This window comes from Bufo gargarizans, chromosome 2 (genome assembly GCF_014858855.1).
Source record: "Bufo gargarizans isolate SCDJY-AF-19 chromosome 2, ASM1485885v1, whole genome shotgun sequence".
Taxonomy (NCBI): domain Eukaryota; kingdom Metazoa; phylum Chordata; class Amphibia; order Anura; family Bufonidae; genus Bufo; species Bufo gargarizans.
This window is the reverse complement of record NC_058081.1, coordinates 610,797,758-610,822,432: the sequence shown is the minus strand read 5'-3', so window position 1 is coordinate 610,822,432 and position 24,675 is coordinate 610,797,758. Positions and strand designations below refer to the sequence as shown.

The following is a 24,675-nucleotide window of genomic DNA, read 5'->3' as shown; positions in this document are numbered from 1 at the left end:
ACGAATCGCATACGGAAACCATACGGAAATGTTTTGTGGAATAACAGAACGGAAGAGGATTTAAATCAGAGAGAAAAAAAACCCTCAGATACGGGACAACGGATCCGTGAAAAATGGACCGCAAAACAACAACGGTCGTGTGCATGAGCCCTTATTGAGAGGGCCAGGTTACCGCATAGTGATCTCACCTGGCCCTGTCAATCAAGTAGGAGGGACAGTGGATGTTAGAATAAACAAGAGGAGCAAGAGAGTGGCTTGGCCTGCAAAAAGTCGCATTGTGGCCCCAGGCTAAAAGCAGTATATGACTTGACATAATTCAAACAAATAAGAAGCCAGAATACAATACTCTGAAACAAATCTAGAAAGACACTCTTCACCTACAGTATATGTTGTAATCTAGGTAATTAGTGGTCCTCAGCAACCACTGCACACAGCTGCTCACAGCAATGTTACAATGTCAATAGAAAACTAATATTCTACAGTTTTCAAACCAGCACCTAGATCTGAATACTTTTATAATTGCATGTAATTAAAAATTTTGCATGGCCACTGAGTTATTCAATATAAAGTATCTGTATAGGGCCACCTGCTGTTTGTTTTTTCTTATTTCTTTGACCTGCTCACTGAGATGGCCGAACATGCTCAGTTTCATCCTTCCACTGCCTCCTGAGCTGTGATAGGAAGAGCTGAAACACGCCTCCTGAGCTGTGATAGGTAGAGCTGAGACACGCCCCCTTATCTGCAGCAGAAAAGACACACCCCTTGAGCTGCCAGCTTGATATAAATCTAGCAGAGCAATGAATGGGGAGATCTCTGGATCCATGTGAGGTACAGGGCTGGTTTTAGCTTTGTTAGGGCTCATGCACACAAATATATTTTCTTTCCGTGCCCGTTTTTTTTTTTTTTGCAAACCATTCATTTCAGTGGGTCAGCAAAAAAAAACCGGAAGGTACTCTGTGTGCATTCCGTTTCCGTATGTCCGTATTTCCGTTCCACCAAAAAATAGAACATGTCCTATTATTGTCTGCATTACTGACAAGGATAGTACTGTTTTATTAGGGGCCAGCTGTTCCGTTCCGCAAAATACGTAATGCACACGGACGTCATCCAGACCGCAAAATCTATACGGTCCTGTGCATGAGGCCTTAGAAAGAGATTGTTATGTGCTACAAGATGTCTGATTTTGATTTTTTACATTAGTCATGGGATAACTACTTTAAGGTAGCTCAAAACGTCAGTGTGGTAGACACAAAACATAGCTGATAACATGAGAAATAGACATTTCTCACTGATAAGATGTATTACAAACTTTCTTATAGTCGCTTGTACTATTGATTTATACAACATTTGTGAAAAGTTAGTGACCATTTAAAGGTAGAATCCTTGCAAATGACAATGTTCTGAAAAATGCTAAAAACTTAGAGGCAGAGTTATTAATAAAAAAAGCTTCAGAATTCGGGCTCAAATAGTAGTACAACTTTGCTTTCCACTAAATGTATTCCTATGCAATGAATAGGGCACGTCAAAAGAAACCTTATTGCAATATACATGTATAGTACGTTACATTTTTCTTTCTGGTAGCGCCTCCTACTGTTTATCCTTCTGGTCCACCTTTTCCTGCATTCAGTTGTGGATTGAAATGCTCAGTAGCTTTCCTGATTCCCCACTCCCCCCAGTGCCAGTGTAGTACAGTCATACAGAAGCAGGTGAAGCTTCCCAGACGCGTTTCATTCAATCATCTCTACTTCTAAATTCATAGAAATATATAGCTATATATCTACAGCATATAATCAGTAGAGAAGGAAATACTGTATGTGAGGGACTATTTTCTGCAGGAGAGGAAAGGGTTAACAAGAACTGAGTGCACTGCACTCCTTGGAAATGCAGGTGCTTGATTGTCTCATATGATGAGTGTTGCCCACCCACAGAAAGGGAAGATAAAAATCATACAAATAATGTGAGTAAAAAAGAAGAAAGCTGAAATATGTACTGGAGAGCATCAGGTTTTGTATTAATATAGTTAAAATGATGGTGTGCATTAGGCCTCATGCACACGACCGTTTTTTTTTAAGGTCCGCAAAAACGGGGTCCGTAGGTCCGTGATCCGTGACCGTTTTTTCGTCCGTGGGTCTTCCTTGATTTTTGGAGGATCCATGGACATGAAAAATGAAAAAAAAATCTAAGTTTCCCATTGAAATGATAGGAAAAAACGGACACGGATCACGTACACGGATCACGGACGCGGGTGACAATCTTGTGTGCATCCGTGATTTTTCACGGACCCATTGACTTGAATGGATCCGTGAACCGTTGGCCGTGAAAAAAATAAGACAGGTCCTATTTTTTTCACGGCCAGGAAACACGGATCACGGATGCGGCTGCCAAACGGTGCATTTTCCGATTTTTCCACAGACCCATTGAAAGTCAATGGGTCCGCGAAAAAAAACGGAAAACGGCACAACGGCCACGGATGCACACAACGGTCGTGTGCATGAGGCCTAAATCCAGATATTTTTGTTACTCTCCAAAATTTCACCTGGCATCCTAACCCGAAACGTTTCATGGTTTGTTTTAGACAAATCCAGTAAAAATGCGAGGATGGTTCTATGCATTGTCTGAGAGAAAACGATCTTAGGGACAGAGTACAGTCACAATCAAACTTCTATTCTACTGTCAGGGACATTGAAGGGAAAGGCTAGAAAGAAGAAGAGTTGTGCAGAATAGGGAAAGGCAGGGAAAGCTGTCAGTCAGGGAGTGAGAAGTCGGGAGCTGAGGTTGGGTGTGCCGGGCAGTATGTTCCAGCTGCAATTACTTCCTTATAACACAGCAGCAGCTGCTACAGAACCTCAAAAGCAGCTACCTGGAAGGACATTTCTGTTATTTGCCATTTTAAGGCCTCATGCACACGACAGTGTTTTTTCACTGTCAGTGATTTGGCTTCAGTGGTCCGTGTCCAATTTTGCTTCAGTTGTGTTTCCTCGTGTCTTCCTTTTTTTTGTCTGACAGGGGAAAAAAAATGAAGGATAATGAAAAGTGTAATTTTATTGCACCAAGGTCTTGTAGAGAAAAACGGACGCGGACACGGATGACATACCAGTTGTGCACACATTTTTTTTGACGGACCCATTAACTTGAATGGGTCCGTCCTCCGTTTTCCACTAACAAGAATAGGACAGGTTATATTTTTTTGACGGACTGGAATCACGGATCACGGACGCGGAGAAAAAACTGAGGACTATCAGTTTTTTTTCACAGCTCCATAGAAATGAATGGGACCTCCGCTAAACTGTGAAAAATGATGGAACGGACGCGGATGCACACAACGGTCGTGTGCATGAGGCCGTACAGAAATAAAAAAATTTGGGGGTTGAAGTTTGGGGAAACAGCATACGTGTTTCTTACAATACACAGGATAGCGGACAGTTTACATCTTTGAGTGATAACATGATATACTAGAGGAGACTAAATTCATGGCTGTGCATCTCCAGGGAGTTAAAATCTATTTTTTTCTGATTAAGTTTGGGAAAATAGCATACATGTTTCTTACAATACAAAGGGTAGTGGACAGTTTTCTTGTCGGAGCAGCTCCGGACAGTTCAAGTGTTTGTGTGGTGATTTGGGGGGAGGGGAAGGGGGATAATCACATATTATTTTGACAACTTGTGTTTTGCACTAATGAAAGCTTTTTTCTGAATCTGCAAATTTTAACGCACAAAAGATATAAGGCTCAAATCTGTTAGAGGCGCTGAAACTGCATTATTTCTAAAGTCTACTGTCAGGAGCAGTGTCTTCAGTGTGTTTGTGGAAAGGGGAGGACATCTTATTGCGTCTCCATGTCTTTAAGTTCCAGAAAACAGATTTGCAGAACGTTCTATACATTTTGTGATTGCGTACATTTAGGCCCCAAAAGGTCAGGAATACAGAATGGGTTTCAAACGAAATACCCAGAGGCAGAATGTGGGTAGAAGCAGCGCCAGCTATCCAGCCAGAAGTAGTAGTAGTAGGCCGCAGTTGTCCTTGCTGGCTTTGGAAAGGCGCAATATTATCATTGAAGAGAAAGAGGATGAGGTGTAGATTGGATGGCTCACTCCTCCTCTCTGTCTCAGCAGGATGGCGTGGAGGTGACATCTGAGTGTGACATCGTGCTGTGGAGCCAGAGGTCACAGCGTTCCTCCTGCTCCTCCTCCTTGCAGCCCCAGAGAAGGCTTTCAGTGGAGTCCTCTCAGCCTTCACTGCCTCTTCCTAGTGGGGCGCCCTACTTTTTCCTAAGAATTGGCAAGAAAACCCCACCACATCTTACAGCAGATAGTCAAGAAAGTCTCCTGTTGGTGACTTGTGTGAGAGCAGTCACCGTTTGGGCTGCCCTGAGGAGGAGTTTCAGGAGGAGGCTGAGGACCCTGTGCATAGCTGTGTTGGTAGTGGTAATAGTGGGGCCGCTACCCATAGTATTGGCATTAGGGGCAGCGTCAGTGGCAGTTGGAGCAGGGGAAAGGACCAAGGAGCCCACCATGATATCTCACAGTCTCATAAAAATAGCAGGAAAGATGAGGACTCCGATGACGGTTGTTTGCTGGACAGGGCCTGGGAGCCAACTAGGGGTGCTGAGGAGGAGCCATCAGTAGAAAAGAGTGGTGGCGGCAGCAATAAAGAGCAGAGCTGACGTACCTCCCAAAGAACCGCCAGAGCCATGTCAGGATGTGGTGATGCCGCTGACACTGTTGGAAGGGTTAGGTCCAAAACGTGCCAGAGCGAAGCGGCGTTGGAAAGAACTGGGTCCTTGGGCACGCTGGCAAGAATAGCAAGCTGTATAGTCACTTGCATGCTACCATGAAAGAAGTATTATTGAAATCAAGCAGTCTAATGATTACTGGGTAGCCATGATTATAGACCCTCGCTATCAATGGAAAATGGGGAAATGTTTTCCTTCCGCCAAAAGGGAGGCCAAATAACATTATAACCAGGAAGCACTGTGTATGCAGCTCACCGCAGCGTTCGGCAAACAGATGCCTGCTGCAAACATGTCTGAAAGGGAGGCCCCTCTCTGTCTACCCGCAGAGTCAATCGGCCTCAGCGACCAGAATCAGTCCTGCCTACACTTTGGCTTGTCTCTGGTGCATACCCTGTTTCCTGACCCCTTGGATTTCTAGGAAGGCAAACTGCAATAGTGTCTCGAACTGGCACAATACGCTATCTTTCTTCTTTCTTGCCCAGCCTCCAGTGTCATCTCGGAGATGGTTTTCAGTGCTGGAGGGGGCGTGGTGACATTCAAACGGACCTAGGTGTCCTCTGCCAGTGTCTCAGAATGAACCTAGCCTGGATTCAGGAGGATTTTCACACTTCTCTGGCTGAGGGCCATGAATATATCTGGTTTTGCTGACAGTGCCCCATCTTGCCACTGTTGCTATCTACCTAACGGCTGTCCTGACTACCATCATGTTGCCTGCCTACCCTCTTGTTCTGTACTGCTGCTGCTTCCTCCATCACGGCACTCCTGTGTCCTTCCTACCAACATGTTCCGTACGGATGCTACTGCCTCCTTCATGCCACTGCCTGCCTGCCTACCAACATGTACCATATGGCTGCCGCCGCTGCTTATCCCCTACTGCTACTGCTATTAACGCTATGCATCCGCCAGTACTATCGCTGCCACCACTAATACCACTACTAGTACTACCCATGGGCAGTGACCTACTGCCTTGTATGTTCCATGCTATGCAGCTTCTGCTGATGTTACTATTGTGGCCGCATGACACTATGGCTACATGCACACGACCGTATTTTGTTTCAGTGTCCGATCCGTTTTTTTTGCGGATAGGATGCGGACCCATTCATTTCAATGGGTCCGCAAAAAACAAGGACAACACACAGTGTGCTGTCCGCATCAAAAAAATAGCGCATGTCCTATTTTTTTCTAGTTTGCGGACAAGGATAGGCATTATTACAATGGATCCGCAAAAAAAACGGATCCGCAAAAAAACGGATGCCATACGTAACATCATCTGTCTTTTTTGCGGATCCGCAATTTGCGGACCGTAAAACACATACGGTCGTGTGCATGTAGCCTATATCTGTACCGTAACCTTTCCATATTCACACTGCACTACTGCTGCTCCCAGTTAATATGGAGAATTTTTCTAGGCTTGTTCACAACAAGCCAATTTTTCTACTGACAATTAACACTTGTGTGTGTCAGAAGGGCAGGCATTCTGACCCTGTCAAGGCATAATTTTTGGATGCTTGGTCCCCCAAAAAAATCCATTTAACCTATATAACACCGTGTATGTTTAAATACCATCTGACCCTGATAATACACCCTGAATGTTAACACAGTCAAATGTGCTTTTCCCCATAGCTATGTATGTCAGTGTCACTCAGACATCATTTACTATTGCTGTCATTGCATTCCACAGCTCGGGGAGGAGAGAGGGAATAAGCAAAAATTCATAAAAAATTAACAAAAAGAGCTAACACGTTTTTCCAAAAATTCTGATTCTTAGGAGACTAGAGGGTGTAATATGCCTCTTTTCAGGGCAATTGGAGGCAATTTGGTTTAGCCCGAAACGATTCGGCTCTGAACCGAACTTTTTTTTAAATTTGGCGAACCTGAACTGAATGTCGAATGGTTTGCTCATCTCTACTTTAAACCACAGTGCTTACATAATTTACATTAACAATGTGCTTTTATCATCCATTTCCTCTTGCAAATCTGGCAAATACTAATCATAGTTGCTTGTAAAAATCCCCCACAAACATGTATATTTACTTTAATTGGGCAAGTGCAGCAAAGAAAGCACGTAAATGCACAGCTCTGTTCTGTATTGTGTAGACAGATTTTTCCCCGAATCTACTACTATTAGGGCTTGTTCACATGAACGTGTACTGCTGTTTCCGTATTGCAGACCGCATTTGCGGATCCGCAATACACGGGCACCGTTCCGTGGCAATTCCGCATCACGGATGTGGACCCTTTAATTTCAATGGGTCCGCAAATCCGGAGATGCGGAGTGGAAAAACGGAACGGAACACTACGGAAGCACTACGGAGTGCTTTCTGGGGTTCCGTGCTTCCGCACCGCAAAAAGATAGAACATGCTCTATCTTTTTGCGGAACGGAAGGATCCCCATGCACCTGCGATCCCCATGCACCTGCCCCACGGACGGTGCCCGTGCATTGCGGACTGCAATTTGCGGTCCACGGGCGGTCCACAGCATGGGCACAGGCTTCACACGTTAATGTGAACGAGCCCTTGCTTTAATATCCGACTGCCGTGGACCAAGAAAAAAGCAATCTTGTGGATGTATGAGAATTCAGTCACTGATATCAATATTCAACCACAAGAGAGCGCTAATGAGCTGCTCAGCTTGCTAAGCTGTCAACATATGTAGCTGCATTTCTCAAATATTTTCTTTTTTCCATTACCGATCATGGGTGAGGCTATTGAGCAGGGATTCTCAACCTGCGGCCCTCCAGCTGTTGTAAGACTACAACTCCCACCATGCCCAGTTGTAGGCTGATAGCTGTATGCTGTTCGGGCATGCTGGGAGTTGTAGTTTTGCAACAGCTGGAGGACCATAGGTTGAGCATGCCTGCTATAGAGTAAAACACATTGTTTTTATAGTATTTTTACACTCCTTATTTTTTGTAGAGTTGGTTATAAAAATGAGGACTAAAAAGGGTGGGTTCACACTAGCGTTAGGGATTCCGTTATGGCTTTCCGTTATAACGGAATCCATAAGACTGAAGGGCGGATCCGTTTTGCTGCCCATAGACTTGCATTATGACGGAATGCAAAACGGACGGCCTTTAAAAGGAATTCCGTTTTGCTCCGTCCTAATAGAAGTCTATGGGAAAACATAACAGACTTTGTTTTCCGTCTTGCATAATGGGACCCAGACGGATCCGTTATGTTTTCCCATAGACTTCTATTAGGACGGAGCAAAACGGAATTCCTTTTAAAGGTGTCCGTTTGGCATTCCATCCTATGGATTCCGTTATGTTCCGTTATAACCCTGTTTTAACGGAAAGCCATAACGGAATCCCTAACGCTAGTGTGAACCCACCCTAAAGTAATTGTCAACAAAAACCCTTATGTCTCTATTATTGGATACCCATTACATTATTTTTATTATTATTCACATATAAGTAACTATATTTGGGAATTTTATTTGAATTATTTACTGATTTACATATGTTCAGGAATACATTACAAAGTATAAAACACGAGGAGTTAAAGAGATTCCTAACTCCCAGGAATGCTTTTGCTGAGGAATAGAGTTAGGGCTCTTGCACACGAACATATTTTCTTTCCGCTTCTGTTCCATTTTTTTGGCATATGTCTGATAGTAAATGACCCCCAAAATTTGTATCCAAAAAACGGTGATACATAGTAATTTTTTTTAATGCAGTTGTGATGTGGATTTTCTGCATACAAATCAGCACTTTGTGCAGTTAGCCTAAGGGCCCATGCAGACCAAAAAAATTGTCTGTTCTTTTTTTTTTTTTGTGGCCTGTATGAGGAACCAATTACTTCAATGGGTCTGCAAAAAACCAAAAAAACAGGAATAACTCTAAGCATTCCGTTTCCATATGTCCGCTTGGCTGTTCTGCAAAAAAGATAGAACATATCCTATTGTCCACTTGCGGACAAGGATGGGTATTGTTACAATGGATCCGCAAAAAATACTGATGCAATACGATATGTCACATGGACATAATCCGTATATTTTTGCAGATCGGTGTTTTGCAGACCGGAAAATATATACTGTCGTGTGCATGAGCCCTGAGAGTATGTGCACACGGGTACGTATAAATATGCAGAAGACCCGCACACAGCAAAAGAGGCATTTGTTACTTGCCATCTTGGTCGCGGATTTGATGCGGTTAAGGCCTCATGCACACGATGTTCCGTTTTTTGCGGTCCGCAAACCGCGGATCCGCAAAAAACGGAAGCCGCCCGTGTGCCTTCCGCAATTTGCAGAACCGAACGGGCGGCCCATTGTAGAAATGCCTATTCTTGTCCGCAAAACGGACAAGAATAGGACATGTTATATTTTTTTGCGGGGCCACGGAACGGAGCAACAGAGTGCTGTCCGCATCTTTTGCGGCCCCATTGAAGTGAATGGGTCCGCATCCGAGCCGCCAAAACGGTGGCTTGGATGCGGACCCAAACAACGGCCATGTGCATGAGGCCTTTGAGGCATATCTCAACCTTCTGTTGAAAAGGGCGAAATCTGCACCAAAGTTCACAAACAGAATTGCCCTGCTGTGGATTTCTATGGCACGGACCATAAAAGAAAAGTGTACATGAGATATGTCTAATTTTCACTCGGCTGCAGCGCAAGCGCCACACAACCGCACTCTGTGTTCGTACCTTTTTTGTGCGTACCACTGTTTCAGTATGGAGCAGGATTCCTGTGCAGTTTTCTCTATGGCTAGAGGCTAAGCAGTTGTCTCCTTGCAAAAAACTGTTAAATAACCAGTAATGGAATTGTCCCCAGTGAAATATATTTTTCGAAGGCCTCATGCACACGACCGTTGTTTCATTTCGTGTCCGTTGTTCCGTTTTTCGTGATTTTCTGCGGACCCATCGACTTTCAAAACTCGGCTAATGCACCGTTTGTCATCCGCGTCCGTGATCCGTGGTTCCAGTTCGTCCCAAAAATATAACCTGTCCTATTTTTTTCACGGAAAACGGTTTGCGGACCCATTCAAGTCAATGGGTCCGTGAAAAAATGCGGAGGCACACAAGATTGTCACCCGCGTCCGCGTCCTTCTTTTCCTATCATTTGCATGGCAAACTTGACTTAGACTTTCCTTCATGTCTGGTGATCCTCCAAAAATAAAGGAAGACACACGGAAACAAAAACGGATCACGGAACAACGGAACCCCATTTTGCGGAACGGAACACAACAACGGTCGTGTGCATGAGGCCTTTTTCACTGATCCATTGTTCCATATCTGAGTTTTTTTTTTTCTCTGATTTAAGTCCTCTTCCGTTTCGTTATTCCACAAAACATATCCGTATGGTTTCCGTATTTGATCCGTTTTTTGCAGATCGTATACAGAAACAGTAACTTATTAATCACCAAACACATGAGCAATATGGGCTGGGCATAGCAATTCTACATTATGGATCCGCAAAATACGGATGTATTCCGTGTGCGTTCCGTATTTTTTGCGGACCCATTTACTTGAATGAGGCCTTGGACCGTGATTTGCGGACAATAATAGGAAATGCACTACTTTTTTACGGAATGGCCATACGGACAAAGGGAAACGGAATGCACATGGAGTAACTTCTGTATTTTCTACAGCCTCATTGAAGTGAATGGTTCCGCATACGGTCCGCAAAAAAACCCGGAACGGAAACAGAAAGAAAATACATTTGTGTGCATGAGCCCTAACCTTGTCATTGTGTCAGCTTGTAACAAACTACATGAAGTCTGTGTCTACGTATTGGTCTGGTGCTTCATATAAACCTCTTATCTTTATTATGTTCCATTGATCTATAAACTCCAAATGAACATAAATAATTAGTAAATAATCAGTGAAGGAGGTGATGATAATGTGCATGTACAGAGCTTTAAAAAAAAAAATACAAAAAAATGTATGAAAACATCAAGGGCAAAAGCCATCAGTAGGAGAAGGGGTTGCTTAGTTACTGAACTCTGATGACCCCCCTACTGAAGCCTGCTGCTTTGTGCAATCATCATTGACATATTGGCGGCATGTTACTGTACCGTTAAAGGGAACGTGTCACCAAAATATTTTTTCTGACCGTTAAAACCAGATAGTAGTAAATATCCTTTTTTTTTTCTAATCTGTTTTTATTTTCTGATTGCAGAATATTTATTCTATTTCTTAAACATAATTATGGGGGCGGCCATCTTGCCCGAGCTGTTGTTAATAGCATTTAGAAAGCATTAGGAAAATTGCTTTACGGCAGCCCCATGGGCCATGGTCAGGAGGGGACCTCATTGACTTTTATGGGAGAGATTTCTAGACATGCTCTGCGACCTGTGCAGAGGTCATTGTACAGATAAGCTTTGACAACCAGATATTATGGTGGATCCTGTCTTATCTGTCATTCTAATCCTGCCTGCATTGATATCATCTCTGTATATAGATAAGCAGATAACTGCCGTTAAGTGATCTGTACAGAGAAAAAGGGGAACCTATTAGTAGGCTTAACCCTTAGGATACCAGCGCCGTACATGTAAAACACCGATGCCGGCGCATTAACCCTTGCACGGCCGCGGTCAGCGCTGACCGCGGCACGTGCGGTATCCTCACGGGTGTCGGTGTCCATGGGGTCCCCGCGCTGCTGTGACAGGGACCCCATGGCAGGGAAGGCAGCCCGATGCCTTCCTTAGGCATTGTGGCTGCCTTCCGGGAGAACCTGTGAGATCAAGCCCCCTGGATCTCACGGGCTAGCAGGCTGTAAGCGTATTACACTGGTAATACACTTACAGCCAATGCATGACAATACAGAAGTATTGTAATGCATTGTAAAGGGGATCAGACCCCCAGAAGTTAAAGTCTGAGAGTGGGACAAAAAATAAACTGTAAAAAGAAGTTAAAAAAAAGAAGTAAAAAAAAAAAGAATTAAAGAGGACCTTTCACCAGAATAAAACTTCTAAAGTAACTATACAGGCATGTAGCGCGGCGCCCAGGGACCCCCCTGCACTTACTGTTATACCTGGGCGCCGCTCCGTTCTCCCGTTATTGCCTCCAGTATCTTCACAGTTAGGCTCCACCCAGGGGAACCTGCCGGCACCTCCTTCTCCCATGCTGTAGCGCTGGCCAATCACAGCGCTCAGCTCATAGCCTGAGAGAGAAAAAAGCCTCTCAGGCTATGAGCTGAGCGCTGTGATTGGCCAGCGCTACAGCATGGGAGAAGGAGGCGCCGGCAGGTTCCCCTGGGTGGAGCCTAACTGTGAAGATACCGGAGGCAATAACGGGAGAACGGAGCGGCGTCCAGGTATACCAGTAAGTGCAGGGGGGTCCCTGGGCGCCGCTCTCCATGTCTGTATAGTTAATTTAGACGTTTTATTCTGGTGAAAGGTCCTCTTTAAGTTTCAAGTAAAAAAAAAAAACCTCCTTTTCCCAAAATTAAGTAAAAAAAAAAATTGTAAATAGGGAAAAAAAGAAAAATTGACATATTAGGTATCGCCGCGGCTCTATGAAAATATCACATGAGCTAACCACTCAGGTAAACACTGGCAAAAAAATAAAATAAAAACTTTGCTAAATAAACATTTTTTTGTCACCTTACAATCACTAAAAGTGCAACACCAAGCGATCAAAAAGGCATATGTCCCCCAAAATAGTACCAATCTAACCTCCACCTGATCCCACAAAAAATGAGCCCCTACCTAAGACAATCGCAAAAAAATAAAAAAAATATGACTCTCTGACTATGGAGACACTAAAGCATGATTTTTTGGGGTTTCAAAAATGCTTTTATTGTAGAGAAAAAAAGTAGACATATTAGGTATCGCTGTGTCCGTAACAGCATGCTCTATAAAAAATACCACATGACCTAACCCCTCAGGTAAAACGGTGTAAAAAAAGCCATTTTTTGTCACCTTACATGGCAAAAAGTGCACTAGCAAGTGATCAAAAAGTCATATGCACCCTAAAATAGTACCAATCAAACCATCAACTCATCCCGCAAAAAATGAGCCCCTACATAAGACAGGGGGGTTTTTGCACCTGCATTTTTTGCTGCTTTTTTTTTGCAGTAAAAACCCCAGCGCCAAATGTTAGCTGAAGATCTATGGGAAATATGAAACACAGGACTAAACGGTTTTTGCTACTGGTATTTTTGTTTATTAGGTTGTTTGTTTTGTCTTTTTGGTTTCTTTTCAAACATCATGCTGCATACCTTTTCACATCACCTTCTCTATAGGGGAAAAACAGCATGAAGAAAGCTGAAAGCGGGACATAACACCACAAAAACTGCAGGTAGCCAAAAAATGCCTCAGGTTAGTCTCACATTTCTTTTTACTTAAATAAAAAATAGCAGACAGAATTCACGTGTAAGAACTTTACATTAGTGACATGGTCTCCTACTGCTGCCGAGCTAACGTCAATGCCTCTCAGTGTTTTCCATTTTCTGGAACACTTGCCCTGGTAAAAGAAGGTAAGGGGCCTTTTGACTGTAAAGGAGTATGTGATTTAGGCTCCATTCACACGTCCGCAAAATGGGTCCGCATCCTTTCCGCAATTTTGCGGAAAGGGTGCGGACCCATTCATTCTCTATGGGGATGGAATGTGCTGTCCGCATCCACATTTGCGGATCCGCACTTCCTCATCCGTGCTTCCGTTTCCGCAATAAAATAGAACATGTCCTATTCTTGTCCGCAATTGCGGACAAGAACAGGCATATTCTATTATGTCGGCAATGTGCGGTCCGCAAAATACGGAAAGCACATTGCCGCTTTCCGTGTTTTGCGGATCCGTGTCTCCGTGTATCCGCAAAACACATTGCGGACGTGTGAATACAGCCTTAGTAAGTTGACAGCCTCATTGTAGAGAGCACCAGACAAGCTGCTCCATGTGTATATTTAGTGACATATGTGTGTGTGTCACAAGAGGAACCTGCTGCACAGGCGCTCCACATTCCAAAAAGGCAAGAAAAAAAAAATACCCCAACAACAGCAGAAATTAATGTAGGAAAATACAGCGTCTGTTAAATAATAGATTCCGCTAAAATAGCATTTCACAACCAGTGTTGTAGCCTGATAAATTTTAGATTAACAACTAGATTTCAGATCTTTTAACACCCTACAATGGGCAGGTGGCAGTTTTTTTTTTGTTTTTAATACATAAAAAAACTTTATTAGCTAGGATCATGTGCCTAATGTACGGCATGTAATCCCGGAAGTGCCCGCAACCTAGTTAGACCACGGAGTGCAGCGCTGACCCGATAAGGAAAATCTCATCATCATCTATGCTAACGTCATAATCCACATCAGTTCTTTAAGGGGAGTGCGAGGGTCCTGGGTTTGGTTTTATCATCCAGAAATCGCGGCCACATGATTCTGGTTGTATTATTCTATTGCACAAATGAAAATCATTTTTAAGAAGGATTTAGGCTACTTTCACACTTGCACTAGGAGGGTCCGGCAGGCTCTTCCGACAGGGAACCAGCCTGCTGAATCTGTACTAACGCTAGCCCAAGTGTGCCGCCGGAAGTCCGCTCCGGCCCCATTCACTATAATGGGGACGGACTGGAGGTCCGGCCGCAGCACGGCAAACATGCTGAGAGGCGGCCGGAATAAAACTGCAGCATTAGGGCTAGTTCACACGACAGTATGTATTTTTCAGTGTTTTGAAGGCTGTTTTTCCCGGTTCCTTTTTCCTTTTTTTTTTTCAGTAGTGTTTCCGGTTCCATTCCGTTTTTCCGTATGGCATATACAATATACAGTAATTACATAGAAAAAATTGGACTGGGCATAAAATCTTCAATAGATGGTTCCGCAAAAACGGAACGGATGTGGAAGACATATGGAGTACATCCCTGTGAGGGATACCACACCTCGTGCCCGCTTGACGCCAACTACGTTGAGCTCACGAGGCGCGGTCTGGTCACTAGTTACCAAGACGTGACGTTATGCCCTCCTGGAGGAGCATGTTAGGTCAGCTTGGTACAGTTTACACAGACACCTCCTGTCCCCGCGGGCACAGAGAGGCAACAAGCTAAGAGAGCCTTTTCACTGCCACAATGAAACAGCGCTTTCTCAGCCTGGGTATACTTCCACCAGCTTCTCGTTCGGTCCGCTAACGGGATTATATAGGGTGAGAAACCAACCCGCGGTAGCTTATAACTAGGCCGAAACACGGACGTGGGGATTCGTGATCGAGATACAAGACTACACAAGATTAAATTATATATTTAATCGCCTAAAGGGCACACTAGGTAACACAATATACACAAAGAATATATACAGTGGTCAGAGGTTACAAATACAGGTAATATGGTACAAACAGGATTACACCGAGTACAAGTCAGTTACCGGGTAGATGAAAGTTCCTTTGGGTTATGATTAGTCCTTTGCTGTATTCACATGGAGGGTAGTGATGTCAGCTGGTTGCAGGTCCCTCTAAACACATGGCACGATGTGACCCTCCTTCAGAGAAAAGACATGCCCGCTTGCTGGCACAAGCCTTTTAAACTGTAGCCGTCCCCTCCTCTGTGAAGGGTCCACTCCCCCTCTTCTGGGCTGGCATTAAATGACCCACAAAACCCTTTAGGATTCATAGCTCCAGACCAGAACGAAGCAAGGGGATGGTTCTGGGACCAACAGATCCACCTGGGTTCCGGCTACAAGTAGAGTCCAAACATGGTACCGTTTTTGGTTTCTGTGGGGAGATATGTATATCTCCCTTCCCTGGCATCCCACCACCAAACTAAACCCATCGTGGCCACCGGGACACAAATATATATCCGGTTTGCGGCTGTGATGGCCGGGCGATTCATAATTCCTTATAAATCGCCGATTTCATGCTGTCTACTAGATTTGATTGAACTGGGGAATGGCTTAGACCCCCTGCGGGGAGGTTTTCCTGCAGGATCCATGCTGTCTGAATGGGGTGTGAAATTGTAAACAAAGGTGGCCTGCAAGAATTTCCCTGCCGTATGGCTGGGGCTTTGAAGCAGGGCCCTCCTCTGGAGTTCACTACCTCTGCTATCTTTCAGCAAATGGTGGTTGTGGGGACATGGCTAACAGTAAATATTAATCCATATTCCTCACAATTCCGTATGTGTTCCATTTTTTTTGCGGACCCATTGCCTTGAATGGAGCCACGGAACGTGATTTGCGGGCAATAATAGGAAATGTTCTATCTTTAAATCCAACGGAAAAATGGAAATACGGAAACGGAATGCATACGGAGTATATTCCGTACTTTTTGCGGAACCATTGAAATGAATGGTTCCGTATACGGACCGTATGCAGAATACAAAAACGGCCCTTATACGGAATGCAAAACACATGCGTGTGAATTAGCCCTTATAGTGAATGAAGCAAATTACCTGCAGCACACTTTGGCTAGCGTTAGTATGGATCCGGCAGGCTGGTTCGATGCCCGAACAGCCTGCCGGACCCATCTAGTTCAAGTGTGAAAGTATCCTGAGGCTACATGCACATGACTGTTGTATGTTTTGCGGTCCGCAAATTGCGGATCCGCAAAACACGGATGGCGTCCGTGTGCGTGCCGCAATTTGCGGAACGGCGCAGACAGCCATTAATATAACTGCCTATTCTTGTCCGCAAAACATACAACAGAGTGCTGTCTGCATCTTTTGCGGCCCCATTGAAGCGAATGGGTCCGCATCCATGCCGCAAATACTGCGGCTCGGATGCGGACCAAAACAACGGTGGTGTGCATGAGGCCTTAGAGACAGAAAATGAACCTGCAAGATGCAGTAGTTGCAAAACAGCTTATTGCGGCTATCTGCAATGGAGTGCATTTCATATTCTCATGAACTCTTGCACAGCTTCAGCCTAAGCTAGGAATGTCATAGTTCTCTACCTCCTCCAACACAGTGCCCTAGTGTCAATATAGATTTCTGGACAAATGTTACAATCACGTAACACTTCTCTGCATTTATCAGGTAAATCTTAATTTGCTTCAGTTGCCACTATTGGTTTTCGAGAAGAAAATAATAATTACAAGCTGTAAATGTCATGAACGTAATAAACATTTCACACACTACATGGAAACAAAGGATTTGACTGTGGCAGAATAATGAAAGGTGAGAAATAAGGTTATGATTTTTATGTCAAAAGGTAGGTAGCAGAAGGGTGATAGCTCAAGGCTAGGGCTATTGATGGCAGCTAGCGAAATGTACAGATGATGATGTGAGAACAGTACAATAGACCCACGGTCAGATAGGAACACGGTCGTGTGCATGAGCCCTTATAGTTGTGAAACCTCTGTTATTCTCTGTATATTCACATCTACTGATTTAGGTGGCAAAAGGAAAAATATGACTTCATATGAGTTCTGTCATAACTGTTTTTCCAGTTACTCACATCCTATTCAGTATCACTTCCTTCCTGTATGTGTAGCGCAGCATAATATGCATATTACAGGTCCTGAGTAGTCTTCTGATGTGGTAAAGACATGTATTTCGTTCATTTCAACACAGGCCTCTCACCCAGTTAAGCCAGTACTATCTGCTCTGCACTGATGAGGGGCAATCACCCCGAAACAGCTGTCTGCAGATGAGGTGCGGGCTTATTTAATATCCAAGTCATGTCTCAAGGCTTATTTTAAGAGCTGAATTTTGACTTATAGGATCGCTGCCTTACATCTGGTGGCATCAGAGGCAAAGCTTGTTAAGAGCTCATTTGCATTTCTTCCCTCCCTTTCGTTTATTTGACATGGATTTTTAATTTGACAGAACTTCAGTAGTATATTGTGCTATTTTATTCAGCTAAGGCCTCCTTCACATTTCCGTGTCAGTGTCACGTCCGTGAAAAAAAGCGTACGTGTTTCATCCGTGAAGTTGTCCGTGAAGCATCCGTGGTTGGTCTGTGTGTCTGTTTTTACCATCCGTGTGTCATCCGTAATTCACTGATGTTGCTCAGCTGAAAATAAATTTCCAAAGAATCTCCTATTAGTCTTCAGTGAAAAACGGAAGCAACACGGACAGAACACTTATGTGTGTCAGTGATTTTCACTGACCTATAGACTTCAATGGGGGTGTTTGGTCTGCATCATGGATCAAAGTAGTGCATGTCCCCGTGATTTTTTACCGACCCACAGTCAGTAAAAAAATACTGAAATGTGAACAGACACATTTAAATCAATGGGTACGTGTGCTGTTCGCAGAAAATGAGGACAGCACACTTCAGTTAAAAAACGGAAATGTGGACAAGGCCTAAAGATAACTGAATATCCCAATATTAAGTTAATATACTGTATATTGTAAGCAGGGGTGCACCTAGCCTTTCTGCTGCCTGAGGTGAAAACTGAAACAGTGCCCCCCCCCAATTTCTTACCCTAACCCCTTTGCCACAATGAAAGCGCTCATTGCCCTTCTGCTGCCCCTCTCTTGCTCCTACCTGGTGCTGCCTGAGGCGATCGCCTCACCTGGCCTCATTGGTGGTGCAGTCCTGATTGTAAGACAGGGACTGGAAAGGTGGTAGCTGGTGTGCATGTTCCACCCAGGTTTTTCACCTATACATGTTGAGGTGCTCCATGAGGAAGAACAACACATTTTTAATTTGTCTCTATGTTTACCCCTTTCAGGAAATTTTCTGTCTTTGTTTTTTACTCCCTGTCTTCCCAGTAAAAGTAAATATGATGTGTCTTTCATCTGCAGCACTAAGTTTTAAGCAAATGGAGTTGTGGATTTGGTCAGGATAAAGACGTCCTCATTGCTGAGAAATGCAGGCAGATACTTATCCATCAAAGAGGCATCTGACTGGCTCTAAATTTATTCAGCAACATCCCAAACATATAGCCAATGTCCTTAAGAACTGTCTCCAGCGTAAAGAACAAAGAGTCCTGGAATTTATGATTTGGCCCCCATAGAGCCCTGATCTCAACATCATCGAGTCTCTGTGGGATTACATGAAGAGACAGAAGGATACGAGCAAGCCTACCTCCACAGAAGATCTATGGTTAGTTGTCCAAAATTTGGAACAGCCTCCATGCCGAGTTCCATCAAAAACTGATTGGATTTCGATTTCTCTTCATTGACTTAGCATTTTGTTAAAGGATAAGAATAAACTATTAACACTTCTATTTTTTTTAAGCATTCTTACTTGGCAGCATTTTGTCTATACCTGCCTAAAGCTTTTTCACAGGACTCTATTCATACACAGCACTGTGCTCCATAGTAGAGAAGCAGTTAATATATTCGCTATTCCTACAATATGCCAGCATTGTTGTTGCTGTTCCTTCGTCAGCTCGATCACTTGTGTAAAATCTCGCTGCCAAGTTTATAAATGGAAAACCACATCCTTCCAGGCGGGTGGCAGTGAGCTGTTTTCTTCTTGTTTACCTATGTGGGCTAATAGATCTGTCCCAGCTGCAGAATAAGACAGGATTAGATGGAAACAATCTAATTATTCACATCTGTTCATTTTCCACAGAGGATTTTTTATTCTTTCTGAAATGTTTTATTATTCCATCTACTTTCATTTCTTTTCTAGAATTACAGAAGGTCATTTTATTTGGTCACACGTCTTCATATGCTCATTGGTCAAGGTGACATCAGTATATTTTTAGGCAAAAAAGGAGAGAGGATGCCATCAAAGGTTGCTAAGTGAACATTAAGAAAAGGGAAATGTACAGTCAGGTCCATAAATATTGGGACATCAACACAATTCTAACATTTTTGGCTCTATACATCACCACAATGGATTTGAAATGAAACGAACAAGATGTGCTGTAACTGCAGACTGTCAGCTTTAATTTGAGGGTATTTACATCCAAATCAGGTGAACGGTGCAGGAATTACAACAGTTTGCATATGTGCCTCCCACTTGTTAAGGGACCAAAAGTAATGGGACAATTGGCTTCTCAGCTGTTCCATGGCCAGGTGTGTGTTATTCCCTCATTATCCCAATTACAATGAGCAGATAAAAGGTCCAGAGTTCCCTTCAAGTGTGCTATTTGCATTTGGAATCTGTTGCTGTCAACTCTCAAGATGAGATCCAAAGAGCTGTCACGATCAGTGAAGCAAGCCATCATTAGGCTGAAAAAACACAACAAACCCATCAGAGAGATAGCAAAAACATTAGACGTGGCCAAAACAACAGTTTGGAAAATTCTTAAAAAGAAGGAACGCACCGGTGAGCTCAGCAACACCAAAAGACCCGGAAGACCATGGAAAACAATTGTGGTGGATGACCGAAGAATTATTTCCCTGGTGCAAACTGTTGTAATTCCTACACCGTTCACCTGATTTGGATGTAAATACCCTCAAATTAAAAATGACAGTCTGCAGTTAAAGCACACCTTTTGGATTACAGTAGGCACGAATAAAACATAACTTTTAATATTAATAATTCCAAAAACTTCAAAGTGTATAAAAAAAAGAAGATATGAAAAAATAAAATAAAAAAATTATTTTGACATCATATTCTCTTTATAACCATTAGCACCTTGCTCAAAACAGAGGGGAGAAGCTGACAGTGGGGGTACGCGGGGACTACGCTATCCCTACGAGAACCCTTAGTAGTACCTCAACCTACAGGAACACCCTGATGGTGGGTGGCCTGTGGTCTAATACCTGCCCTGACTCACCCTCATATTGCCCTAAACATCCAAACACGTTTCCCCTAGTACAGGTTCAACAGGGGAGAGATAATGGATAAAAAAAAGGAAAACGATACACTGATTATAATAAACCCTAGATATAAAAGATGAAAGCCAATATATACTACAAAAACTATGATATAATACTCTGTGCACCAACTAATGAACGGAAGAGAATATTAATGAACCAGATAGAGATGATTTCATACGCCATTAGTCACAACAGCCATATCCTTCAAAAGTGGCCTTAATTCAACAGCCAAATCGTTCAACAATAACCAAGTCCTTGCTTAAGTGTAGATATCATTTGTATGGTATATCAAGATATTGCTGACATATGGTGATATATTTTGATGTCGTAAGATGCTGATTTAAGCAAATATCAATCAATATCCACACATATAGGGTTACCAATGCACAGGATCACTAAGACTAATAGCTCAAAGGTGGTCCATCGATAGTGTGCAATGAACCCCTTAGATAAAGATGTCACAATGGCATTTTAAACACAGGATTTGATTGTGGTCAAAAGACCTCTTACATATCCATTTGCTACATTGGTGGCAAGGCAGGCTGGTACAAGAGTGGATGTCCTAATACAGACATGCTCAACCTGCGGCCCTCCAGCTGTTGTAAAACTACAATGCCCTGCTGTAGGCTGATAGCTGTAGGCTGTTAGGGCATGCTGGGAGTTGTAGTTTTGCAACAGCTGGAGGGCCGCAGGTTGAGCATGCCTGTCCTAATAGATGCGTTGTGGATGACGAATAACTTAGCCCTCTTTATTCGTTCTTCATTTATTCGTGCCTACTATGATCCAGTTGTTTATATTGCAGGAATTGACATTTATCTTACTTATATACATTCCGTGAGGTTTAAAAAGTTTTTACATGTGAACCTAGCCTAAAAAGGGGCCGTGTGTGGTCAAAAAGTAAGAGTGGGGCTTCTGTAAAAAATTTAAATAAAATATTCATATTACACTAACTGCACTTTTAACTTGCTTAGCCTATAATAAAATACCATCCTGCACTCTAAAAACAGATAATATGCTAAACTGAAGATAATATTTCTGAAGAGCTGGCACTGCCAAATACTGGAGTTCAGTATTTCAAAAGTTACAAATACTTTTCTATCCAGCGGAGTCTCTTTAGATGTTAAGTCTGCGGTTACTTACTGATAAGGACCTCTCTTTTGTGTATGAATATTTCACATCAGTTTTCCTAACACCACATCAGTGAATTCCAATGTAGTCTCCACCAGATATGAATGAAAGAAACAGTATGAATAAATAACAGGAACGAGACGTATTGGGTTCACAGCGACTGAACTGTATAAATCTCTGCTCCGCATTTCACATCCCACTGTCTTAAAGCTTGGGCTCCCAGGTGGCGCTCAGCCGTTATTGCACCTCCATAAATTGCAGGTTACTGTAATGCTCTATTTCCAGCCTGTACAAATGGAAGGTTTGTGAGCATCCACCGCCAGTGACTGGCAGAGCTCCAGCTCGGCATATTGGGAGGAGTGTGTCTTCTGAAAATGGGAAATTATTTTTCCTTAATACAGCAGCGCACCGTGAGTGGCCATAAAATATATTGCTGAGTGGCAGCTTACCTAGTTTATTTTGTATCACTTTTTCATGTCATCAGTATATTGGCATGTTGCGTTATACCAATCTGTTTTACAAAGAGTTTTTTTTAAATAATCTCTAAATGTATAGAATAATAGAAAGTAATCTGTACAAGTGAAAGTCTGATCTATAGGTTGTCCTTTTTTACAGCAGACCTACCTAGCGTGGACTGACAGTCTGGTTTTCTGACTCTCTGTCCTCTGTCCGGCGCAGGGCCTGGACGGACGCAGGGATGTCCTCCTTTTCAGTAGCTCACACTCAGACAGTAGCACTGCGTTGTCTGAACGTGAGCTGCCAGCACAAACTGACTGACAGGCTTCTCTCAGCCCTAGTCAGTAGAGCCAGCCGACCAGTCACTCTAGGGTTGAATGAGGGGGAGAGAAGCACAAGCACTAACCCCCCTCCACGCCGCCCTGACTGCAGCGGGGCCGTGGCTTAGCTGAATAAGGGGCATGGCTTAGTTGCTTTAGGGCATGGTTTTACAGAGTCAGGGGGCATGGGCATGGCTAAGGTGTGAGGTGAACCAAGTGGCCACCCTAGACTTCCTCATTGCACATTGAACCTGGGTTTGCCACTTACATACCCATAAAAAATAGTTTCCAAGGAGAAATAATAGCTCAGCTATGTTGTTGAGGCTTCATGTACACGGCTGTGTCCTTCATTCAAAACTTCGGAATAATACAGTACGGAGATCCGTCTCCATACAGGGCTCCGTACAGTATTATTCAGAATTTTTTACCAAGCGACTTTGGATGAAGCATCCGAAGCTCGCTTCGCTCAACACTCCCATCAATAGAAAGGACTACTCTTGTCCGCAACATGTTCTATAATATGCAGAACAGCCACATGCACTCCTAAAAATGAGAGGGTCAGTGTGCTATCCGTGGGTAGCTCATGGCTGAAAAAATATGGTCATGTGCGCGAAGCCTAATTGGTGATCTATTTTTTTATGTAGACACAGTAGAGGCAGTTTAATGATGTGTGTGAAGAAAACCCGTGTAATTTCAGGGAAGACCTACAAACAGATGGTAGAATAATTGAAACTATTGGCTTGGCACTGGAAGGCATAATGCCGTCTGTGCCTTCTCGCCTACCTAGGTGGTTTCCAGCCAGTGCTCGAGTGTTGTTCTTTCTTTTGAGACTGAGGAAAGTTGCTTGTGTGTTATTATGATGCGTTCTCTAGTAGTGTTGATTGCAAATATTCTTATCGCAAACATTTAGCGCAAATTTTCCGATTGTCGATTTTCGCAATCAAGAAAATAATGACTGGAGATCACAAATTCTCGAAATCGCGATCATATGATGAATATTTGAGAAATATCGCAAATTTGAATATTGCCCCTGCCGCTCATCACTGTTCTCTACATTTGGAAAGATGCACAGCTACTATCTAGTGGTTATTCACAAAACTGTATTATGCTTTAGTGTGCTATCCATTGTTTAATCGGATTACACACTTATATGTGCAAGTTAATTGGACTATTCAAACATCCATTTGTATTTTTACAGATCTTTCTGAAACTCACTGCAGGTCCTATTCTGGTGTGTTTTTGTGGAACAGACTTGTCCATTCAATGGAGCAAAAATGGATAGCACATGGAAGCCATCTGTGTTTATTTTAAAGCAAGTCTGTCTGCAGTTTTGGCCATTCTAAACTGCTGACAGCACTAGGCAGTACCTTTTCTTATCAGGAGTAGTGAGAATATGGAATTTAATTCTGCCCCTGCAAATGCCTAGAGCCCCTGCATTGAGTTGCTTCACAGACCCTCCCCTCTGCTCTGATTGAGAACTGTAGTGTTCTCCTGGTTGGATGCTATATTTGTCACTCAGAGAAGGGCTGGGAAGCAGCTCAATGCAAAGAACGCTTCCTTTATTGAAGCTTTGCCCTGGGCACTTCAGAGAGAAGAGTGTGGTAGCATAAAAGTTAATATTCTTACTACTCCTGATGAGAAAAGCTCCATAAAAGGTATGTTTGTACTTCTCTCCCCTGCCTGTACAATTAGCATTCTCCAAAGTGCTGACAGTTTCCCTTTAACCTTTTCCCGACATGTACGGCACTGCAGGATGTGACTTCCCGACACATGCCATACATTTATGGTGTACTGATCACGCAGGCACATAAGCTATTCTTGCCCGACCAATGGCAGGGGCTCTGCTGTTACTGACAGATGGGCCCCTGCTGTAACCAGCGGCATCTGTGATAACAGTGGATTACCTCCTTAGATGCCGCAGTCAATGCTGACACATTTAAGGGGTTTGCAGTGAGAGGGAGCTTTCTATCTCAATACATTGGTTCTCCACAATGTAAAGACCTCGTCACCTGCCAGTTATGGAGGCCTAGGCAAAGTGTCATATGGGGTGTTGCTGTATTCAGGAGAAAACAGGCAACAAATTGTGGAGTCCTTTATCTGCTGTTACCCCTTGTGAAAATGACAAATCAGGGGCTAAATAAGTGTTTCTAAATTCTATGAAACGCATGTGGAGTCAAAGCAATCACTACAAACCTCAATAAATTCCTTAAAGGGGTTGTCCGGGTTCAGAGCTGAACCCGGACATACCCTTATTTTCACCCCGGCAGCCCTCCTGAGCCTGGCATCGGAGCATCTCATGCTCCGATGCGCTCCAGTGCCCTGCGCTAGATCGCGCAGGGCACAGGCTCTTCTGTTTTCAATAACACACTGCCGGGCGGTAACTTCCGCCCAGCAGTGTGTTCGGTGACGTCACCGGCTCTGAGGGGCGGGCTTTAGCTCTGCCCTAGCCGTTTTACTGG

At 43.5% G+C, this 24,675-nt stretch overlaps 1 protein-coding gene across 1 annotated transcript in view; it reads right to left on the bottom strand.

Moving 5' to 3' along the window:
• The window catches only part of LOC122928797 (CXADR like membrane protein), a 128,173-nt gene that overhangs the window by 46,815 nt on the left and 56,683 nt on the right, over positions 1-24,675 (bottom strand). The window lies entirely within an intron of this gene.